The sequence below is a fragment of the Myotis davidii genome, unplaced genomic scaffold, assembly GCF_000327345.1.
Source record: "Myotis davidii unplaced genomic scaffold, ASM32734v1 scaffold555, whole genome shotgun sequence".
Classification (NCBI taxonomy): Eukaryota; Metazoa; Chordata; class Mammalia; order Chiroptera; family Vespertilionidae; genus Myotis; species Myotis davidii.
This window is the reverse complement of record NW_006286315.1, coordinates 765,000-789,738: the sequence shown is the minus strand read 5'-3', so window position 1 is coordinate 789,738 and position 24,739 is coordinate 765,000. Positions and strand designations below refer to the sequence as shown.

The following is a 24,739-nucleotide window of genomic DNA, read 5'->3' as shown; positions in this document are numbered from 1 at the left end:
TGGTAGTCCTGATGTCTGTTCTCTTGCATTCTAATACATACTTCTCTTCAATGTTGTGTGATTCCCTGTAGTACAGGTCTCTACTTGAAGACAGTTGATAGATGTAGTCTGCGTTAGTCAAAAGCATTATGCACAAAACTCGCAAGGATGTGTGGCATGTTTGTGAATTCTCAAAGAAGTTAGGACTAGAGTTTACCACTGCATGATCATGAGAAACACCATCTCCTGGGTTGGGTTCCAAGGTTGTCTGTTCATCTGAGGATGAAAACCAAACTACTGGAAGGTGTGGGACATACAGGGTGCTCGTCCTGTGTACGGAGAGGAGGTCAAAGCTCTAATCCTGACATCATGGATTATGAGGAGCTAGCTTGTATTTGGTGAACACCAAAGGGCTGGGTCCGTTGACTTCTTTGAGGCCAAGACCTGGGGAGTTGGAGATCTAGTGAGGCAATCATGAAATGAAATCAGAAGAAGCCAGGAGAAGTGAGCCTCCCTGAGAAGGAAGAAGGAAATGAGGATTCCATGAGAATAAAGCTGCTCCATGTTTCTTTCGTCCTCATGCATGTGGCTGTCTTCTTATGCACACAGGGTTCACAGGTTAACCTGAGAATACACCAGTATGTATGTATGTTTTGTGTTTTTATGTGTAATGAATGAGTATGGCCAACTTTTAAGTGAGCCTGCATAATCAAGTATTCAGTATTATACTTATGTCAATTTACTGTCTTCAATTTCAGAGTAATTACTAACATATTATTTAATATCCACACATGATTGCATATTACATATTAAGTAATTAGTAAGACATCATAACCTATCCTTTGGGTCTTTCTTATGTTCTAGAATACATTACTGAAATACACATACTTAGCAATTGGCAGAATTCTGACATTGATTCCCTGGAGTGATGGCTGTCATGGTGTGAAAGGCCAAGTGGAAGCTACTAGAACTGCCTCGACCTATAAGATGGTACACCAGAAACAATATTCCTGGAAGGGTGGCAGAGACTAGTGCCACCATCTGGGATTTGAAAGATACAAGGGTGGTGATTCCCACCACATCTCCATTCAACCCACCTACTTGGCCTTTGTAGAAGACGGATGGATCTTGGAGAATGACAGTGGGTTAGCATAAACTTCACTATGTGGGCGCTTCTGTTGTGGCTGCTGTGCCAGCTGTGGTTTTGTTGTTGGAACAAATCTACCTCCTTCCTGGCACTTGAATGTTACTTTCTTCTGTACCTGGCGGGGTCTGCAGTGTACCTTCACAGTTACACCTTAGGGTTCTAGCAGCTCTCCAGCCTCATGGCAGAACACTGGTCACACTCTTCATTCCACAGTCTATCAAAAGGGAAATGACTCAGCTAGAGGAGAAAGGAGTATACAGGGACTTTGAATCCTCTTTTGGAGAGAGAGTTAGCATGTTTTTGGTTGTAAGATGGAGGGTTGCATTTTATTAGGTGGGAGCCTGATTTTATTTGGAAGTTCAGTATGGACGAAAAGAGGTTTATATATGTACCAAGTGGACAGAACTGGACTGTGGTGGACTCATATTCTGTCCCTTTGGCCAAATGGGAACTCTGTAGCTTGAGCCACAGGAGACAATTTACATGAAATACAGAAGTGAAGTAGCAGCCACATTCTTCTCACACCAGAAAGTCCGTGCAGCGGCATCAGGAATTACTGCAGCTTAGCACATTGTGTCTGATCTGCTGGCTCACCTTGTTGGCATGGGGAAGCTGTCAGGCCTGCAGCTCCTTCCAACATCTTTGCTGCATATGTGACAACCAGCTTTTCTGTATCTTCCTCTAAACCAGCGGTTCTCAACCTGTGGGTCGCGACCCCTTTGGGGGTCGAATGACCCTTTCACAGGGGTTGCCTAAGACCATCGGAAAACACATATATAATTACATATTGTTTTTGTGATTAATCACTATGCTTTAATTATGTTCAATTTGTAACAATGAAATTGGGGGTCACCACAACATGAGGAACTGTATTAAAGGGTCGTGGCATAAGGAAGGTTGAGAGCCACTGCTCTAAACTATTGCCCAAATGTTGATATAATATTTGAACAGGCCAGAATCAGGCAGGCACACAGTCCTATTTTATAGGGCAGCATATCACAAATATACTGGGATAGTAGTAACATTTATTGAATGCTTCCTATGTGCCAGGCATTTTTCTTATATTATTTAATTCTCACAACAATCCTGTAAGCTAGGAATTTTCATTGCTCCAATTTTACAAATGAGTAAACTAGGGTAGAGAGAGTGTTCAATAACAGCTAGTTTTAAGGTGGTAAAATTGGTACCTAAAGCCAGACTGCCTGACACTAAAATCTGTGTTCTTAAATTCTAGAGTTGTTTGTTTCTCTCTAGACCTCATTCCTTCCAAGTAGTCTTTAATCCTTGCCAACCACGTTCTCTGAGTGTGGTTGTTCAGCCAGATTATTTCCATGTACCACCACTTCCCTCATTTCTTTGAATATTGACTTGTAAGAAATACTTATAAAATGCTTACATGTGCCAGGCACAGTTCTGAGCACTTTATGAATATTTACTCATGTAATCCTGATAATAACCCTGTAAGGCAGGTGATGTTAATCATGTCCTTTCAGATTAAGAAACTGAGCCACAAAGAGGGTAAGTCATTTTCTTACTGTTACACAGGCTATGGGTACAAGAATTGGGGTGAACACAGGCAGTTTGGCTCTGGATTCCATGAGCTGACTGTTGTCAGCTTGTTAAGAATGACTTCAATGAGAGGTTGTTAAGGCTTCCTCCATCCTGTATATGCAGAGAATTTGTCTTCAACTTGGAATCTTGCATATTTAGTTCTGCAATAAATGAGTCTACTGACCAAGTCCTTTGGAATTAAATTCCAAGCAGCTGTAAACAATAAATATTTTGTTTCTGTTATCTTTGTAGCAATAGCAGGAGAAAAGAATTAAGGACCAAAAGCTATGGGAGTTTTAAATATTTTTTTGTGAGTGTTTATATGTGACTTATGGGAATAACATCCTGGAAAACAACTTTGTTTAATGAAAAACAACGCTCTTGCAACACCTTTAATAAATCAGTCTGCCGTGTAAGTTAGGTATGTTTTTGTAGCAAGCAAATTGTGAGAACATTTGGCAGCTAAGAGGTAGCAGCCTTGTCATAATTGTGTAACCAGGCCAGAAGTTAAGCAGTGGGGCTGGCAAAGTGTGGTGGCAAACCTGTGGCAGCCTGGAGTTCAGTGGTGGGGCTGCTCTCTTCCTCCTGCAGCACTGCCATGCAACTGTACTTTGCAGTCTGTTCTTTTGCAAAACCACAATTTTGTAAAAATTGTGAAATAGATACAGAAACAGAAGGCCACATGAACAAATATACAATCAAACAAACGCAGGCAGTTTGGCTCTGGAGTCCATGAACTGACTGTTGTCAACTTGTTAAGAATGACTTCAGAACACCTGGCCCTAGCCAGTTTGGCTCAGTGGAATCTTGTGTATTTAGAGCGTTGGCCTGTGGACTGAAGAGTCCCGGGTTTGATTCCGGTCAAGGGCATGTACCTTGGTTGCAGGCTCCCAGCCCTGGTTGGGGTGCATGTGGGAGGCAACCAATCAGTGTGTCTTTCTTACATCGATGTTTTTCTTTGTCTCTCCCTCTCCCTTCCACTTTCTCTAAAAATCAATGGAAAACTATCCTAAGGTGAGGATTAAAAACAAAAACAAAACAAAACAAACAAAAACCCCCCACAAAAACCCAGAACACCAGCCACTCAGATGCCCCCCTCCTTGGTCTTGCCTTGACCTGGAGTCACATCTTCCTTATCCTTCTCTTATGGTGTTCTTACCCAAGTGTGTTTCTTTAAACACTTTCTAAGATTATTTGGTTTTGCTAGATTTGGGGTTGCTTTTGCTCCCAACTTTTTTTTTTGAAAAATTTCAGACCTATAGAAAACTTGAAAGCATAGTGGAATAAACACTAATATGTGATGTGTGTGGGGGGGTATCTCCCCTTTTTTCTTTCCTCAGCCATTGAACCAAGCATCATGGATTTGCATCCTTAAATTCTTCAGCATGTTTCTCCTAAGAACAGGACATTCTCCTGTACAGACAGAATAAATAATCACACTCAAGAAATTTAATATTTAAAAAATACTCTTATCAAATATATAGTTCATATTCACATTTCCCCCGTTGTCCAATAGTATCCTTTAGAGCTTTTGTTCTTTTCATACAGGCTCTAATCATGGATTGTTTATTGCATTTAAGTTATCAGATCTGTGTCGTCTCCTTTGACATAGAACTATTCCACAGCCTTTTTTGTCTTTAATGATGTTGGCATTTTTGAAGACTTTGGATGCCTGTTTTTTTAAAATAGACTTTTGCATTGACATATAATGCACATAAACAAAAAATGCATGAATTATAAGTGTACATTTGAAGAATTTTCACAAAATGAACACATCTACATATCCAGGACCCAAATGAAATAGAGCATTGCCAGCATTCCAGATAAGTTGGGATTTCATATCAGTGGACTCTGCAATTATTTATTTACTTGGAGCTGCTTCTGTTACTCAGTATTGTGCTTGTAAGATTCATCCCTGTTGCTTATAGTTGGAGTTTGTCCATTTTCATTGATGTAACATATTCTCTGTGTGACTGTATGGCAACCTACTGTTGATGAACATGTGGCTTGTTCTCATCTTGGCTTCTACAGAATTCCTACGAATCTGTATGTACTGTATCCTGGTGCATACTTGCCTGCAATTCTGTTGGGAAAATAAATGGTTAGAAGTGGAATTGTTGGATCATAGACTATGAGTATCTTCAACACTAACAGATAATACCAAATTGTTTACCAGTGACTTTACCCGTTTTTCTTTTCACCAGCAGTGTATGAATAAGAATTGTTGTTCTACATCCTCACCAGTGCTTGTCCAGTCTGTCTGATTTTAGACACTCTGGCGCGCGTGTGGAGGTTCTTTTGGCAGCTTTAATTTTTGATTCCTTAATTTTACTTGCCTTTCCCTGGTTGAGTGCCTTTTCTTAGTCTGTTGACCACCTGAATTTGTTTTTTTGTTAAGTGCCTGTTCAAGTTCTTGCACATTTTTCTGCCGAGTGGTCTGTTTTTATTTTGTTTTGCTTTCTTACTGATTTTTAGGAGCTCTTTATAATCAGGCTACCAGCCCTGTTAGTTATATGTGAAGCAAATTCATTTTCCCTCTCTAATCTTGCTTTCTAACTATGAAATTGCACTTTTTGTAGAGGGAATGGTCAAATATTGGCAGTTTCAGATGGTTCAACTTAGTATGTTATAATCTTTTCCTTCGTTAGGTTAATGCTTTTTGTGTCCTATTTAGGACACTTTCCTCTACCTATGCCCTGTAATGTTGCTTCTGTCATAAATTGTGTCCATACATGTGTCTATTTCTGATCTCTTTGCTCTTTATTTATTTGTCCTTCCTTATGTCAATACTCCACTGTCTTAGCCACTATAGCTTTGTAAGAGTATTGGAATCTTGTAACACAAGTCTTCCAGGATATTTCGTAGAAATGGAATTATGCAGTATGTGATCTTTTGTGCCTGGCTTTTTTCATTTAGCATAAGGTTCAAAGTTTATCCATGTTTTTAGCATGAATTGAAACTACATTTGTTTCCATAGAAACTTCCCTTATTAAATGCCTGATTGCTTACACCGTTGTTAAAAAAGAAACAGGCCCCAAATGGAGTCCCTTGTGCTAATAAGCCCGTGTCACCAAACCAAGACTTAATACCTGACCTAACTGTAGTTTCAGCCTCTCCGAGGGATGTGATCTTAACCAGTATGGAATTATCTGGCCGGCCTAGTAAGGTAATATGCCTGCTAGATCCCCACCTTCCTCCAAGGAAGATGATCTTGCCAGAAACAATTCACTCTTTGCTAGAATAACTTCCTGGCCCTGCCTCATTCTGCCTATAAATGTCTTTCATTTTGTACATCTCCTCAGAGTTCCTTTTTATTTGCTAGATGGAATGCTGCCCAATTCATGACTCATTGAATAAATCTAATTAGACCTTCAAAAAAACACTTCATTCGTTTTTCTGGCTGAATACTATTTCATTATATGGATAGATAATCAGTTGATGGACTTTTGGGGTGTTTCCACTTTTGGGCTGTTATGAATAATGCTGTTATGAATATCAGTGTACAAATTATTGTGTGGACATATGTGTTCATTTCTCTTGGATATATACCTAGCAGTAGAATCATTGGCAACCCATATTATAACTCTGTGTTTAACATTTTGAAGAACTGCAGAGTGTTTTCTCTAGTGGCTACAGCACCATTTTACATTCCCACCAGCAGTGTATGAAGATTGTATTTCTCTTCACCCCTGCTCACACTTGTTATTGTCTGTCTTTTTAATTATAGCCATCTTAGTGGGTGTGAAGTCGTATCTCATTGTGGTTTTGATTTGCATTTCCCTGATAGCTAAGGATGTTAAGTATCTTTTCATGTGCTTTATTGGCCATTTGTAATTCTCCTTGAGAGAACTGTCTATTCATACTACTCTTTGCCTTTTTAAAAATTGGGTTATTTGATGTTTTATTGTTCACCATAAGAGTCCACTATATACTTCATCTCCAGGCATTCACAGCATATCACATCACTTCACTCACCTGTTTCCTCTGGCTTTTCCTTCATAACAGGCTTTACTTTGTGAGTTGATTAATTGGTGCATCAACTTACCTACTCATTTATATATTTATTCAACAGACATTTGACTGCCTTAGTTGTGCCTTTGCTATTTCTTTGCCTTCTTAGTGCTATTCTGGAAGAGCTAGCTCCTACTGCCATGTTTGGCTGGTAGTTAATTGTTAAAGGTGGGTTTATTTTGTTAATCCTCACCCGAGGATATTTTTTCCATTGATTTTTACATCTTCTTGAAGACTCTAGGTACTTTACTTTGAGAGCATTTATACCAGTCTGAACCTCACATCACCTGACGTGGCACCTTCTCAGAGACAGGCATACTTCACGAGTCCTACATTCCTGCCCTCACTCCCCTAAAGTCTATAAGTAGGTGTGTCTCTCTTTTCTTCTTTACAGAAGTTTGCCTCCTTTAGGTAATGTCCAGCCTCTTCACTTGAGTTATGGGTTTTCTCTTCTCTCTTCAGCAACTTTGTTCCTTTAGCTACCTTCCTTTTCGCACATCTTTTCTTTTTCTTAAAATACTCACCCGAAGATATGTTTTTATTGATTTTTGAGAGAGGTGAAGGGGAGAGAGAGACAGACAGACAGACAGACAGACATCAATGTGAGAGAGAAACATGAATCAGTTGCCTCCTTTATGCAGCCTACTGAGGATCGACCCTGTAACCTAGGTATGTGCCCTGACTGGGAGTCAAACCCTAAACCTTTTGGTGTATGGGACGATGCTCCAACTGAACCACCAGGCCCGAGCTTCATGCATCTTTAATCCTTCACCTCTCCTGGACCATTCCGTCAGGCCACAACATTCTCTAACATCTCTGCCCTGCAGAAGTCCTCCAAGGTGCCACATTACCCCATTTCTCTGCCATACTCATGTCTAGACTTCTCTAAAGAATTAACCACAATCCTTTTCTTGACGTCACCACTCACACGTCAGCCCACCCAGGGTGGCCTGTGCCACCACCACCCCAGTGCATCACTACTTGGCATTGCACTGACGGCCTTCATCCTGTTTGTGTGACTGTCGTCTCACCACCCTTGTCCTCGCACTTCTTTATTTGATCCCCCTCCCCCACTGTTTTTGACAGTGAAGATCCTCAGGCTTATTTCCTGGCTCTCTCCTTTATCATCCTCTTCGTGGGTGGCGGTAGTGACATCCCATCTCTCTGAGTGGGATGATGTGGCTGCCTCACTGAAATCTTCACTTAGGAATTTCACAGGCATCTTATCTCAAAGGGCCCAAAACTGAGCTTCCCATTTTGTTCTCCAAACCTTTACCTCCCCGGTCTTACCCCGTAAATGTATCATCATCCATTTACTGAAGGCAGAATCTGAGGAGTTACCCTTGTTCCCTTATCTCACCCCCACATCAAGTCTATGGGCACATCCTGTCGGTTCTGTCTGGATGTTATATCCTGAATCTGCCTGCTTCTATCCTGTTGTCTTTCTAGGCAGGGCCACTCTTACCCTTGGCCTGGACCACAGCCACAGCCTTGGATTGAGTCCCTGACACTGCTTTTGAAGCCTCCCAAGCCATTTACCACCTACAATTGAGTGGGTTTTTAAAAAAGCAAGCCAGCCATGTGGGACCCTGAGTAAGATCCTGGAACTGAAATCAGACCTCCCTCCCCCTGCCCCCAAAAAGGGTGAAATTTGAATAAAGTCTATAGTTGAGTTAACAATATTGTATTAGTGTGAATTTCCTGTTCTTGATTATTTTTCTATGCTTGATGTAGTACCGTACGACATTAACATTAGGACACGTTGGGTGAGGAATATGAAGGAATTCCTTGCATAATACTTGCAACTTTTCTGTATGTCTAAGTTTAGTTCAAATTTAAAAGTTCTTAGAAATTAAAATGTAAAAAAAGAAGGTGGGATTGTGTATACTCCCATGCTTAAAACTCTACTGAGGCCTTCCACAAGCCTAGCACATAACTCAGAGTGTTCTTGATATCGAATGCCACACTTAACTTCTTTACATTGCTTCAGCAACAGTGGCCCTCTTTCAGCCAGGCGACGACATGACGATCTTTTCCACACACACTGATCCCTCCATCCAGTGTTGACCTCCTCAGACCCACAACTACGATCAGCTCCTTCTCACCAATGACGTCTCCACTTCAACACCATTTTTTCTTCAAGGTCTTCCCTGACGCCCGTGTCCAGACTAGCTCCCCACTGACTATTGTTCTCCATTGCAGAAACCTTTAATTTTCTTTATGGTCCTTATCCAAAGCTGGTGACTAGTGCAGTTGTTTATGCTAGTTTCATGGAGTCAGTGATGGCGAATGTCACGCTTGTAGTTTTATCTTAGTGTCTAGCCTGGCATATAGCAGGTGCTCAGATTGAATCAATAAACAATTCCTTGTTCCGTGTTGCATAAGAAAAGTTTACTGTATAATTCATTCTTCAGAGAAGTTCCAGTACTTGTAGTGCTTCATTCTGCCCTTCCTTTATGTTTATGCTGCTTGCAGATGGACCACTGCTGCAGAGATGTGACTCAGTTCTTCATCTATTTGAATGCCCTTTGTGCTAGGTATTCATCTAGGTACTGTGGGTACTAAGATTAGTAAGACACAGTCAAATAGAAGGTATTATTAGCATTTATAATAGGCTACCCTCAATATAGGCAGATTTCAGGAGTTCATTATCTGTTGAAAGAATGAATAGAATATGTTAAGAAATCATTTTCTTTTAAATTGCCGCAGATATACACACCTCATATGTTATATTTACCATTACATCATAGATATACACATACAGCCTTGGGGAATCTTCAGTCTTTCAGATATCCTCAGACTGTTTCTCCCTTGGGAAGGAAAAGGATGAGCAGAGGACTGTGGGATTTATGACCTCTCTTAGAGCATGGGGCTCTGTTCCTGCCCTGCCTTTGACAGGTACCCACTGGAGTATCCTAAGGTGGCTTGATGAAAGGCTACACAGAGGGGTGTTTGGGAAATTGTTAGAGGTGGCGACATCATGTTAATCCTCACCTAAGGATATTTTTTCCATTGATTTTTAGAGAGAGTAGAAGGGAGGGGGGAGTAGGAGAGAGAGAGAAAGAGAGAGAAAAAAAACATCAATGTGAAAGAGACACATCGATTGATTGCCTCTGGCACACATCCCCACTGAGGCCCAGGGACTGAACCTGCAACTCAGGTACATGCCTTTGACTGGGAATCAAACCTGCAACCCTCTGGTGCACAGACCTACGCTGTAGCCACTGAAGCAAGCTGACCAGGGCATTAGAGGTGTTTTTTATGGTCTCAGTGATTAAGGATTATATTTTGTCCATGAATTTAATTTTATTCAAGATGGTACAGAAGACATTATAAATTAAGTATGTAATAAAAATGCAATAAAAAAGAGCCATTGGATCTGATGGGGTTGAGAACTCAAGGTTCACCCTCTGGTTTCCTTAAGGCAGCGGTCCAGAATGGGATGTGCAGGAGGCAGCTGATCGATGTTTCTCTCTCTTCGATGTTTCTAACTTTCTATCTCTCTCTCCCTTCCTCTCTGTAAAAATCAATAAAATATATTTAAAAAAAATAATAATTTTATGGTTGGGTTACAACATGAACTGTATTTAAAGGGCTAGAAGGTTGAGAACCACTGCCTTAAGGTGTTATTATGGATCCTCAGGGAAAGGAATTAAAAAGAACCAACAGGAGAAAAAAAAAGAACCAACAGGAATGTCATGATTCATGATGGTCCCCAGATGAGGTAGAGCCTGCTACTGGGCCTGCCACTTTGGCAGGGAGGTACCATCAGGCAGTGCCTTGCAGAAACTTTGGGTGTTGATGATACAGGAATTTCTGGGATATGAGCAGGGGACCAGATGTTGTTATCTGTATTTATGTTAGGAAGGCACAATATGCAAATCAGTCAGCTGCAGGGGTGAATTCCTTGACCACTGGTAGCTTGATAGCAGTGGGCAGGGTGTGGTCCCTGGTGCTCTCAGTAACAACACATCATGTGTGATTTCACAGTGCTCAAGAGATCTGAAGTCACATAGACTGCTGTGGATGTTCCGACAGTAATTGGCAGGAGAGAGGAGACCCTGGAGTAAATGGGATCTTTGAGGGGCAGAAGGAGAAATGAAGTTGGCCGAGGTGACTAGAGCCATGGTCGGCAAACTGCGGCTCGCGAGCCACATGCGGCTCTTTGGCCCCTTGAGTGTGGCTCTTCCACAAAATACCAGGTGCGGGTGCACGTACAGTGGGATTGAAACTTTGTGGCCCATGTGCACACGTCGGTTTTCGGCTGGGTCAAGTCTATTTTGGAGAAGTACTGTTGATATTTGGCTCTGTTGACTAATGAGTTTGCCAACCACTGGGCTAGAGTGAGTTTACCCGCTTCTTGAATTTGCCTATGGCTGAGGCCTCAGCAGAAGAGGCTGTACAGCAACACTGCTCCTGAAACACCTTCTCCCGCCCTATTCTCGATGGTTTGTGCCAAATCCTATTAGCATAGTGGCTGTGTGCCTAGTTAAACAGTCAAGCCCCAAGGAGTCAGAGAAAACCTCCCCCCCCCCCCGATGAAATGGTAATTTGTTCAGTTGTGTGTTTTACTACATGTAATGGGTGTGAAAAATCAGAGAGTTTGGTGTCCGGTTTACAAACTGCTTTTAAGTATCATGTAAAATTTAGAGGGTATTAAAAAGTGGAAAATATGGCATATCTTATAAATAGTCACATTAAAAGCATTTTTAGGAATAATATATGTTAAGCAAGGTTGATCTTTATATAGCTGAGCTCTGAATTAGATTTTTGAACCAATTTTTCAACCCACATTTGTTGCTAATTCATTCCTTTCCTCCACTAAGGAAGGATCTAGATCGTCATTGTTCAACATGGCAGCAGCTAGCCATATGTAGCTATTTAAAATTTAAGTTACAATTCAAACTGTTAGAAATTTGGCTCATACTAGCCATATTTCAAGTCCTCAGTAGCCATGCGTGGCTAGTGGTCACTGAACTAATAACTAGCATTATTACACATTTCCATTTTTGCAGAAAGTTCTCTTGAAAATCTGGGTCTAGATTCTTTATACACTCCATAACCCACTTCCTGTGTTATCTCATCACTTGCAGTTGCTTTCAGGGGTTTGGTGAAAGCTTCTCCAGTTTTCTGGAACCATCTGGAACTCTCTCTTCCAAATCCACCTCTCACATTCCTTGAAGCCCAGCTCTATATAGCTGAAATGTTAGGGCCAAGCCATATTGCTGAGTGGGCCAATGTCTGTTCCTCCCTGGCCATGAGTCAATCTGGTTCTGATCTATTCCTTGGGACCCCCTGTCCAGTTATTTACTTGCAAGAAGTTGCAGGCATATTGGCCTAAACCTATAGCAGTCATGAGGATTTCCTTAACCAGGGATAATGAAGTTGTCACCTCTCAGCCTTGTTAACTTATAATTTGAAGACCTCCTCTTACATTATGTAGTAGTGGCCCGGTGCACGAAATTCGTGCAAGGGGGGTTGTCCCTCAGTCCGGCCTTCACCTTCTCCAATCTGGGACCACTGGCTCCTAACCACTCACCTGCCTGCCTCCCTGATCACCCCTAACCACTCTGCAGGCCAGCTTGATCGCTCCCAACTGCCCCCCAGCCGGCCTGCTCGCCCCCAACTGCTTCCCCTGCCAGCCTGCTCACCCCCAACTGCCCTCCTGTGTCAGCCTGATCGCCCCTAACCGCCCCTGCCTCAGCCCCACCACCATGGCTTTGTCTGGAAGGATGTCTGGAAGGTCTCCTGGAAGGTCTCACAGTCTAATTAGCATATTACCCTTTTATTAGTATAAATACTTTGAATATCTTACAATTTTATTTGTCAATGATGCCTCAATAAAACTGAAAATTAGGCTATAAAAAGAAACATACAAAAATATACTAAAATATTAACAGGACAGTAGAATTATGGAAAACACTCACTTTCTATACTTCTGGTGAGGACTCAAAGTATGCCTTTTTTATTTCTCTATTTTGGTTTTCCCATTTTTAAATGTTTCTGTGGTGCCTAGCCTGTCACCTTCCCTGACTTTGATTTCTTTGACTTTTTTTCAGCAACTTTTCTTCCATTCTTGAGCTCCATTTCTGATTTTTTTTTTACTGGTTTCCACAAATTCGGTTTCTTTCTTACATTTAATTTATGACATATTCTTTGAATCAGTGGTATTTTATGTTAAGTATAATTTTACCCTATTTATTTATAACATTTCTTTCTTATTTTAAATAAAACACAGAGTTAATAGTTGGTGTTAACTAACCTAATACTTGAAGCGTTTCTTTTTTGAATTGTGGTATAATTGTGGAAAACTTAAAGAGTTTTAAAAATAAATGTCTGAAGATCATGCATATGGATGACTATGGATTAATCTCAAACATATTGCTGGACCAAAAAAAGCAACTTTCAGAAGAATACTTGTAAAATGATGTCATGTATGTAAATTAAAAAAGCATATTGATGTATTTTTTTTTTAATTTTTATGTTTTTTGAAAACCTAAAGCAATGCATGGGGAAGAGCACCATGGCAGTGGCATTCTGGGTTGCACATGGCATGCCTGGGTGGCGACTGGCAGTGGGGCAGGCAGCAGATTGCACTGTCCTGCCCTGCCTGCAGTATGCAAATTTAACGGCCATCTTTGTTGGGTTAATTTGCATACTCTTCTGATTTGGCTGATGGGTGTAGCGAAGGTACGGTCAATTAGCATCTTTGTCTTTTATTAGTGTAGACTAGAGGCGCGGTGCACAAAATTTGTGCATGGATAGAGTTCCTAGGCCTGTCCAGCAATCAGGGCTGATGGGGGCTTTCCGGCTGCCAGCTGGGCCCTCCCTTCCCCAGCTGCCAGCTGCTGGCCGGGGCCTTCCTTCATTCTGTGCTGCCCCCTGGTGGTCAGCGTACATCATAGCAAACGATCAAACTCCTGGTCTCTGGGTCAAACTCCCAAGGGGAGACTTTGCATATTAGCCTTTTATATATATAGATATTTCTATGTCTAAAATAATTTGTCATCAATTCAAAAATTCATGCTTATTTTAAACACAAAGTAAATAATATCTGATATAGAAAGTGAAAATAAATGAGAAAAATTTCTAATATAGAAAGTGAATGTTTTTCATAATCCTACTAGAGGCTTGGTACACGAAATCTGTGCACTGGGAGGGGGGTTCCCCTCAGCCCGGTCTGTGCCCTATTGCAGTCCGGGAGCCTTTGGGGGATTCTGACTGACGGACATCCTTAGAGCTGCCGCAGAGGTGAGAGAGGTTCCCGCCACTGCCTCTGTGCTTGCCAGCTGTGAGCCCGGCTCAGGGCTTCTGGCTGATGGCACTCCCCGTGTGGGAGCACACTGACCACCAGGGGGCAGCTCCTTCATTGAGCATCTGCCCCCTGGTAGTCAGTGCACGTCATAGTGACCGGTTGTTTCGCCATTCAGTCAATTTGCATATTAGCCTTTTATTATATAGGATTATCCTGTTAATATTTTGGTGTGTTTCTATCTTTTTTATTTTTTTTAAGATAATGGCCTTTTTATTGGAAAAAGAAATAAATAAAAAGACTAGCATTTAGAACTTGGAATGGACATAAATATTTCTTGAACAGGAATGCTGATGATTGTGCTAAAGTTCACAGCCACAGATTACCTCTGCTGGCTCCAAGTCATGGTTCAGAAGGTTTTGAAAACAGAGTCTAAAAATGCTCCCTTGGTAAAAGTTTCTTTTAAAAAATTTGTGTGAATGGTGACAGCCTGATACCCATTTCAATCTAGTACAATGTAGACAACACTAAACCAATACACGTGGGCATGCCACCAGGTTGTGTCACATGGTTGGGGCACATGGAAGTGCAAGAGGACCATCCTGCTACTGGGGCTACGTCTCAGACAGTTTTTTCTTCACCCATTTTTCTACACACATCCTGAGCTAAACAATTTTAAATGTGTTTGTTTTCAGTAAGCCAGCTATAACAGTTTATACTAACAAACTGAACTAGAACCCATTGGAATAGGTTTTGTTTTTTCACTTTGTGTTTTTAATACAAATGCCTACCTGTGCTCAATTGTCAAGCTGCATGCATGAAAAACTGGCCAGCCCAAACAGTGTATTAATCATTAACAAATGGAACTGCAAGGAGTCCACTACATGCTTCCTTATAATTAAGGGAGTACAAGTATTTATATCGTAAAATTGGTGGGTAGCTTGATCTTTAGGAGACATGACCACCAACCAACACATGCAGATATTTTTGTGTATGTGGACAGAAGGTACTTTTGACATTTAGTTTTGCTATATAGAAACAAAATAAGTAAATAATTTTTTTTTGTAAGAGGTAAATAAAATACTCAATTTGATTTTTCTGGGGGCAGGAAGTGAAAGTAGGTCTTCATTTTTCAGTCATCATCTGTATGAATTCTTTATAGTTAATTTAACCACCTCCATCAATATCTCCTTCTCTGATCATTTCATCTACTTCTTCAGTTTTTCTCCTATGTTTGTCATAACATGATGTAGTTCTGCCACACTGATGTAACCATTGCCATCCCTGTCAAATACTCGAAATGTCTTGTGGATTTTTTCTTCATTGTCTGTATCTTTCCTTTTTCTAGCCATCATAGTAAAAAATTCTGGAAAGTCAGTGATGCCATTACCATTGCATCCACTTTATTGATTATATCCTGCAATTTGGCTTCTGTTAGGTTCTGACCCAGTGACCTCAGGGCAGTGCCAAGTTCCTTTGTTGTGATGGTACCATCCCCATCTTTGTCAAATAGGGAGAAAGCTTCCTTGAATTCCAGCAATCTGTTCTTTGGTCAGCTGATCTGCCATGTTGCTAGTGAAGGGAGGAAGAACAGAGGGATCGAGGATGGCTGCACCAGCTCAGGGTCCGTGACGGGGTCGGGGGGGGGGGGGTCTCTGCTGCTGCTGCTGATGCTAAGGCGTGGTGTGTGCTGAGCACTGTGCCCTGCCGCTGGCACCTCCCTCTGCACCACTGTCCTACTGCAAGTAGGCGTCACAGTCTGCAAAACTCCCAGCACAAATGCCCTGGTGTATTTTTGTATATATATATTTTTTAACTAAAATTTCCAACTTTATTGAGGTATAAATATATATATTTATCTGTATATATATAAAACCCAAATATGCAAATAGACCAAACGGTGGAACAACTGAACAACCGAACAACTGGTTGCTATGACATGCGCCAACCACCAGGGGGTGTGCGCGGAACATGGCAGGCGATGGCAGCAGGCGGCAGAGCGTGGAACATGGCGGGCATCAACTGCGGCGGGATGGTGGAGCAGGTGAGCAGGGGCGTCAGACCAAGGCGGGGTGCCGGTCACTGCCATCGGGGTGAGCCTCTGGTGGTTACTGAAAATTGTTTGCTCCCATGCACCACGGTCCTGCCCAGTGCTCACACCCGCTGCTGGCGCCGGCCTAGCTCACACCCACTGCCAGCACCAGCTCCCCCTTGCACCCGCTGCCAGCACCGGAACTGCTGCTCGCACCTGCTGCCAGTGCTCGGCGCCAGCCCCGATTGTTTAGTGCCGTCACCAGGTGCAAGCTGAGGGTTTCTCTACCTCCCCCTGCTCCTGAGGGGCGATTGGGGCAGCAGACGCTGCACCCACTGATGGCACCAGCCCCAATTGCTCCGTGCCATCAGCAGGTGCGAGCAGAGCCAGCACCGTCAGCACGTGGGAGTGGCGGTGGCAGAAGTGGGGCTGCTGGCAGACGGGGCCAGGGGCCGCTGCAGGAGGGGCCGGGCGGGGGCATGGAGGATAGGCTGAGACCTGCCCCTGTGCCCACCGCAGCCTTGCCGTGGCCCACAGTTCTTTCAAGGTGCATGAATTTGTGCACTGGGCCCCTAGTTGACAAATAAAAGTCTAAGATATTTAAAGTGTACATTGTGATTTGATACACATGTACATTGTGAAAGGATTCTCCCATCTAGTTAATACTTATGCAAAACACTCATCACAAGAGAAAATCTTTTAAAAATATATTTTATTGAGATAGAGAGTTAGAAACATCGATGAGAGAGAAACATCTATCAGCTGCCTCCTGCACACCCCCTACAGAGGATGTGCCCACAACCAAGGTACATGCCCTTGACCGGAATCGAACCTGGGACCCTTCAGTCCGCAGGCCAACGCTCTATCCACTGAGCCAAACCGGTCAGGGCTATTTCTGTGTTCTTAATGTAGTCAGAGTAACACTTAGTTTCTTTCCCAGATGTTAGCTGCTCTTCATGTCTTCCTTTCTCCAAATACTCATCAGCACATTTGGGACCTGCTTGCTGGAGGGTTTGGAACCTTCCTTCCCAGGGAGTCTGAATGCCTGACCCTTCTTCTGCCCACTTCCATCTGTCCTTCAGATTTGTAGCAGAGCCCCACTTTCCATTCTAAGACAAGGGAGCTTCTGGAGACTCATCCCTTTTTGTGAGAGGCTGTAGACTGCAGCTCCAGGTCATGTTTTGTACAAGTCACACCTCTGCATGTTGATGTGCCCCAGAGCCCCCATCCCTCGTCCCCTGCTCATAAACGGGTACTCGCCATTCACTGCCTTGGTTTTGCTTTCAGTTTTGCTTCTTTGAGGGTCTGCACCATAGCTGTGATTTTCTTGAGGCATAAATTACAGCCACATGCCATGCAAACTCAGAAAAGCCTTAATTTGAGTTGGAAACTGGTCGACTTGAAAAGTGAAATCCACAGCAAGCATGTGACTGTGCGGAAATGTGATTCCTCTCTGAAGCTGGCGTGGGAGAGCAAATCACCTAGCCAGTGACCTCTGGAGTGGCAGAGTGGCCCCACTCTTGACTTCTCTCCTCTATTGCCCAGCAACACTTTTAAGGTTTTTAGAAACATACCACACAAACAAAACGGATTCTTCTGAGGAACGTGTAAAATAGAAAGACTGTCTCCAGTGCTGAAGTGAATTTAGAGACATTGGAGATATCTAAGAAGATACTGTTTCTTTTTAACAGTTTTTTGTTGTTGTGCTTACCTGGGGCTATGTTTATTGATTCTAGAGAGGGGAGGGAGGGAGAGAGAGAGGGAAAGGGGGGGGAGAGAGAGAGAGAGAGAGAGAGAGAGAGAGAGAGAGAGAGAGAGAGAGAGAGAGAGAGAAACATCAAAAGAAAGAGAGAAACATTAGTGGGTATACGCCCTGACCGGGCATTGAACCCGCAACCTTTTGATGTACAGGACAATGCTCCAACCAACTGAAAATATTGTTTCTTGATAAGAAAATAGAGGTTTTAGGTTTCTTAGTTATTTGGCTTGAGCAAGTCTGCCATGTGCTCTATGGGAACAAGAAAAATGCAGTTTGGGGAACTGTTTCAATCAGTGCTCCAGCCATTGTCAAATCACTCATCCAAAGAGAGAAAGCCTTGATTTGAGTTGAAAACTGGTCGACTTGAAAAGTGAAATCCACAGCAAGCATGTGACTGTGCTGGAAATGTGATTTGGGAGCAAGCCAGAAGCCAGGATAAACATTTCCACGAAGTAACGGTGCTGGTGTGGCTACTCCCAGGAAAAGCCCATCAGGAATGATGAGAATTGTGTATTTTGCTTTGCATAATATGTTTCCAGGTGAGGTAGGGCGAGCTTGGCTAGGTTGCCTTTCTTTTCAGCTGAAGACGCTCACAGGAAGTGTCAGTGTGGGTAGCGTTGCCCCTGCATCAGAAGGAGATGCCTTTTCAAATAAATGTCCTCATGGATGAAAAGGAGACAACGGTGTTCAAGTCAGCCAGGGAAAGCCTGAGCCTTCTGCCTTGTGGAGGTAGAGGCAGGCGTGACGTGACGCTCAGGCAGCCTTGCTGGGCTGTGTGGTGAGCCCTTTCTGTCGTGGGGGAAAGGGTTGGCAATCTAAGAAGAGAACTTGGGTGTCAGCCCAGCTTTTCTGGACTAGACTGCAGCAGTGAGAGTTGCAAATTTGATGATTCTTGGAGATACCGTGTGAAGGTCAAACTTTTGTTTTGTTTTGTTTAATTCCTCCCAGGCTTCTAAACTCTGGTCATGTTGAATTTTTAGTTCTTCAAGGTTATTTAGCCTTAGTTATTTGATTTTCCATCCTAGCTCTCCCACGTTATCTATTTTGAAGCCTTTATTTTTAATATTTTTCTTTTACCTGCCACTGCCCACTCATTTTCCTTGAATTCCCAATGATGTTTCTTACTGGCTTTATTTTATTTCTTCTCTCAATCTGGGAACTATTGTTGCTTCTAGCTGAAGTTCACATAGCTTTATTTTTTCTCTCTTTTAAAAAAACCGCTTAATTGAGGTATAATTTACATACTATATAATTCATTCCTCTAAAGTATACAATTCAGTGGTTTTTAGTATGTTCACAAAGTTGTGAAAGTATTACCACAATCTAATTTTAGAACATTTTCATCCCCCCCAAAAGAAACCCTGTTCCCATTAACAGTTGCTTCCCACCTCTCTCTCTACCTTCCACACCTCTGGCAACTACTAGTCTACTTTCTGTCTCTATGGATTTGCCTATTCCAGGGGTCGGCAAACCACAGCTCACGAGCCACATGCAGCTCTTTGGCCCCTTGAGTGTGGCTCTTCCACAAAATACCACGGTGGGCGCGCACGTACAGTGCGATTGAAACTTCGTGGCCCATGCACAGAAGTCGGTTTTCGGAAAGGAGATAGACGAAACAGTATACAAGACAAGTGTGGATGGGAGAGTTGGAAGGGGTTGACCTCAGCGAACGTTCCTCAATCAGATTGAGGACGTTTTTAGCAAAGGCCAGCTTAGGAGTACCCTAATTAAGTTAATAACAATGTACCTACCTATATAGTTTAAGTTTAAAAAATTTGGCTCTCAAAAGAAATTTCAGTCGTTGTACTGTTGATATTTGGCTCTGTTGACTAATGGGTTTGCCGACCACTGGCCTATTCTATGGACATTTCATATAAATGGAAACATAAAGCATGTGTCCTTTTGTGACTGGGTTTTTTACTTGCATCATATGGCTTTATTTCTATTTTCAATGTATTCTGATTTTTGGTTTTATTTTTCAATTATTTAGCTCCCACCTATTCTCAGATTTTAAATTGAGTCTTTCATTTATCTTTTTCCTAGAATCTATTTTCCATTGATTGTGTTATGTACTTAAAACTTTAATTCTTAAAAGTAAATATTACTAGTAATTTTTAAACTCTTAGTTTAACTAGTAAAATCTTTAACAATTATTTCTCAGTTCTTAGGGGAAAAGACTACAGTCTGTGACTCTTGTATCTGCTTCAGGAGTAACCTGACATACTCTCTTCTGTCCGACGGCATTCCATGTTATCATTTGGTGAATAACAATGTGTTAGTTGTTAGTCTGTTTTAGTTCCCATCACCTTTCCTTCAAGCTCTCTTGTTTTATAGCCTCTTCTGATTATTTAAACTCTATTATATTACAATATTCCAAGATAGTTATCATAGATCTTCATTTTTCTCTCTTCTCACCATAAAATGCCTTTTGTCACTTCTGAACTGTCAGCCCCATAGAGTTGAATTCATGTAATTATTTCTTCTTGTAGATGTGTGTCATCACCTCCTTATTATCCTCACATTCACTGCCACCCTTCCACTCTCCGGTTTAATTTTTATGAGCATTACTTCATGCCCTTTCTTCACTTGCTTTGAGTTACTCCTGAGTATTCCTAAAGACTCTCTAAGGAAAAGCACCGCCTTTCCCTTTTTATGTGCATTAACACATGTAACCTCACAATATCCCGTTGAGATGATTTTGTTATTAGTGTTTCACTTTGTAGATGAGGGAACTGAAGTTGCGTGTGTAAGTCACAGTTTTCAACTGCACTCAGTTTCTGAAGTCAGGGTGCTCTTTTTTTCTTATCCGTTTCTTTCAACACCTAACCCAGGTCCTAACCCTCAGTAAATACTCAATAAATATTTAATTGGTTGGATAAGTGAATTAGTGAATGAGCAAATGAATGAATGATATACTACTTGGTAAGCTGTTCATGGGTATGTGAAATGTTATCTTTCAGAGGTTTTGTTTCTGTAGCCTTTGGGAAGGCTAATATTAAGTCGTAATTCAGGAATCTTTTAGAGGTGGGAGGAATGGGACTCTCACGATGTTAATACTCAGCAACATAGCATTTAGCAGGATAGCATTTATTAATGCCAAGTGTGGAGGGTGAGAGGAAGACAGTGCATGGGAACATGGTCACGAAGTGGTTGCCTGGCCACTCATATTTGGCCATGATGGCAGCTTATTTACCCATTACTGGTAGAGAGAGGGAGCTGAGTGCAGAAATCACCTGATTCAGGAGCAGAATAGAGGGAGAGGGAGAGGGAGTATGTTCTTCTAAAAGTTTGTTTTTCTTTGCCCTGGCTGGACGACTCCGTTGGACATCATCATGTACACTAAAAAGTTGCGGGTTCAATTCCCAGTCAGGGCACATTCTTAGGTTGTGGATTCAATCCCCAATCGCAGCGCATATGGGAGGCACTCGATTGATGTTTCCCCTCTCTCTCTTTCTTTCTCCTCTTCATCCTCCTTCTCCCACCCTCTCCCTCTTTCCTTTCTCTCATCAATGTTTCTATCTCTCCCCTCCCCGCCTTCCTCTCTCTAAAAACCAACAAAAACATATCCTCAGGTAAGGATTAAAAATTTGATTTGTTCTGCTTAAGGTTAAGTCAAGATCAGGTTACACAGGCATGGTACCTACCTTTGGTTTCTTTCACCTGCTTGGAAAAATCTGCCTCATATTTTATTGCTTGGGACTTCAGTTTTTAGAAAGAGGTTAAGTTTCACTGCCAGTCATTTGCTGTAGGAACTTGTGGTTTATTGCCAAGTGTTGGAACAACCAGGATGAATCAATTCTTGTGATTAGTTGTTTTACGTAAGAGTAGAAAGGACTTAGATCCATCCAGAGTATTGTAATGTCAACAAAGTGAAAAACGTTGTTGTTGTTTTTCCACCAAAACTTTTGGTCTTCTTAAGCAGGAGCTATAGATAATTATGAAATAACCTACCTATAATTTTGTACGCCTGAGTTATTTGGTAGATTAATATTAAGAGCACTTTTAATCTTTATTTTTCTTATTGACTAACTAGATTTTAGCTTCAGTAATCTTCATTCTACTCAGCCGTTACAGACCTAGTTATGAGGAAAACTGCAATACAAAATGAAGTAACTTTTTAGAATGTGTATGAACTAACCCAATCTGATTGCCTCTCTTATGTTTATTGTTTCAAATCACTGGTGATGCAAGCTTCTAGGCGCTTGTTATATTATGCTGCTAGTTTCCAAGGCTGCATCTCCAAACATTCTTTTCTTCCTGATTAGTCTCTTCTTCTTGTTGAGTTGACAATCAGGTCCTTAATTCTTTGTGATTCAGGATATCTCACTCCAAAGCAAGTGTCCCACAGCAAAGGATCAAGATACAGAAAAGAGGCCAGAATAGTCTTTCTTTTCCAAACTGGACTCTGGCATTCACTCAAATTGCACTCAGTTCACCAAAACTAAGCATCAGCTGTGTGTGCAAGGCGGCTCTTGCCCTGAAAGACTTGATGATAAACTTAAGAAGGCTTAAGAATGTTAACCACGTCACTCTCCTCGAAACAAGCAGCCAGAGACAAGCTCCTCCGTCAGACAAGAGCCCAGTGGGGACCGTGTAACCCCACCCTTCAGCCTCTGTAAAATTAGGCTGATAAAAACCATAAATGCTGGTGACGTTTAAAATCAATTACCAGGAAGGAATATAGGAAATCTTATTAATTACTTTCCTATTTCATTATGCATAATAAAAATCATTTAGCTGCCTTATTTTGACCTTCTGCTCATGAAGAACCATTCTTATGAACTTGGACCTCAGGATTCACGTGTGTGGTTACTCATTAAATCCTTATCTTTTATAAACTCTATCAGACTTGACAAGACTGGAACTCAGTCACTCAGACCTAATACATTTCCTGGGTATTTCACATCAGGCAGCTAAGCTCTGCCTTACTGTATCATGCTGATGTCCTTCCAGTTTTGGCAAAAGGTTTCACTTTAAATTTAGCTTTATATTGAAACATAAATAAAAAGATACTTAATTTGTTCACCAGTTTTGCTTGCCATGGACACATACATACATTTGACCTTGGGAACACTAGTGGTAGTGTGTCATCACTACAAGTTGGCCATTGGGGGCTTCCTAAAGAAAAATTCAAGTTAGAAACAAATTTGGAGCAATTTTTGATTTAACCATTTTGCATATGCTTTTGTACATAGGAGCATGAGAAAGACTCCAGTGATGAGCCGGTCAAACATCCACATCTATATATATAAAAGGCTAATATGCTAAGTGTCCAACCATCTGATTGGTCACTATGATGCACACTGACCGCCAGGGGGCAGATACTCAGCACAGGAGCTGCCATGACAGGCACTGGCCATTTAAAGAGAAATGGCACTGCAGACCTGGTGCCCACAAAGCAACACTCGGCTTCCCCCAAGTGGGACACAGGCCCCGCCACCACCCCAGAGTGACAGCCCATCAAACCGCAGCCAACGCTGCTGAGACCCCATGGCACAGAATGCAGCCCACAGCCCAGCCCAGCCCAGAAACGGTCGCTGTGGGCGCCGGGCAATGACATCACATAGCAACACCCAGCTTTCTCTCCCTAGCGACTAGCCTCCTGGAGTTTCTTCAGCCCAGAAACACAACTTGCTTTATAGCCAGGTGCAAACATTTTACACTTTAACCAAATGTCTGTGAAGTGTTTTCCCATGCCTCATCTCATTTGATCCTCACAGAAGTCCTGGAGAAGATAGATAGGAGACTTAGTGGAATCCTATTTTCTTTTCATTAGCCAGAAAGTGGAGATTAAGAAAGCTGTTAAGCAAGTTTATTCTGTACCTATAAAAGGCTAAGTTGGCTTACACACGCACGATACATATAAAGCTCTCGCTGGTGCCAATCATATGTCATTGTTGATTGTGAATTTGGTTGACACTTCTATTATAGAGAAAGGGTGAATAGCGATATTAAAATATTTCTTCTAATTAATTTCCTTTCAATGTGCACGAATTCATCCACTGAGCCACTAGTTGATAATAATAGTTAGGATTACTGAGTTCTTACTATGTGCCAGGCACTGTTGTAAAGCCTCCATGCGTGTTAATAGTTTAATCCTCACGTGAGCCGTGTGGGATGAATCCTGTTTTGAGCCTCGCCTCAGGAGGAAACCGAGATGCAGAGGGCTGGGGTATCTCACTCCAGGTCATGCAGTGAAGAGTTGGTGGGGCCTGAATCTAAGTTACTCTGTAGAAGCCACGCACTTACCCATCTCTCTAGGGCCTGCTGTAGAAGCGTTGTGCTGTCACCACCACATTTGGGGGGAGTAGGTTCCTGTTCCCACAATTAACTTTCTGACTCCCATATTCCCTACCTGCTTCCCACCCACTGTGACTGGCAGTTCCACAGCTCCCTGGCCTTTCCTAAGTCTTGTGCCTGCTCCCCACCCTCCCCATGGCCCCCAGCATGAAGATTCTTAGAACTGGTCTACACCCCACCTGCCTGGTCCTAGGTCATCTCTGGCCATTCACCCACACTCATTCTCCTGTGCCAGTCCCACTCAATTTACTTCCATCCCTCGACTCTATCTGCCAAAAGCTCTCTTTCTGGAGGGCCTGTTCATGAACTGTTGCAGTAGCAACCACAGCCTGACAACAGTACCTCAGCACCTGGCCCTGCTGGCTTTCATCGAGCTGACCTCTCTTCGTCTTGCAGTTCTTAACATGAAGGGCACTTCATCTAGGAGCCCTTCCCTAACCTCCAAGTCTTTGCAAGGTTTCCCTCCTGTGCTTTCCAGGGCACCATCACGTCCTCATCCTGCCTGCTGTCTAGATCCCTCTTCAGGTGATAGCCCCGCACAGATAGGGGTCGTAGCTGGTGTGTTCCAGCTTGTTCTCCCAGTACTCATCACAGTGCATGGTACATAGGAGGTGCTCAGTAAGTGATGAATGAGCAGTATCACAACAGTCACAATTCATAGTAGTAACAACAAACCTCGGGGATATGCTCCCCAAGGCAGCGTCAGAG

At 42.3% G+C, this 24,739-nt stretch overlaps 1 protein-coding gene and 1 pseudogene across 1 annotated transcript in view; one reads left to right on the top strand and one right to left on the bottom strand.

Moving 5' to 3' along the window:
- The window catches only part of ADCY9 (adenylate cyclase 9), a 137,597-nt gene that overhangs the window by 66,143 nt on the left and 46,715 nt on the right, over window positions 1–24,739 (top strand). The gene's annotated exons all lie outside the window — the stretch shown is intronic.
- LOC107182146 lies at window positions 14,711–15,723 on the bottom strand (annotated as a pseudogene).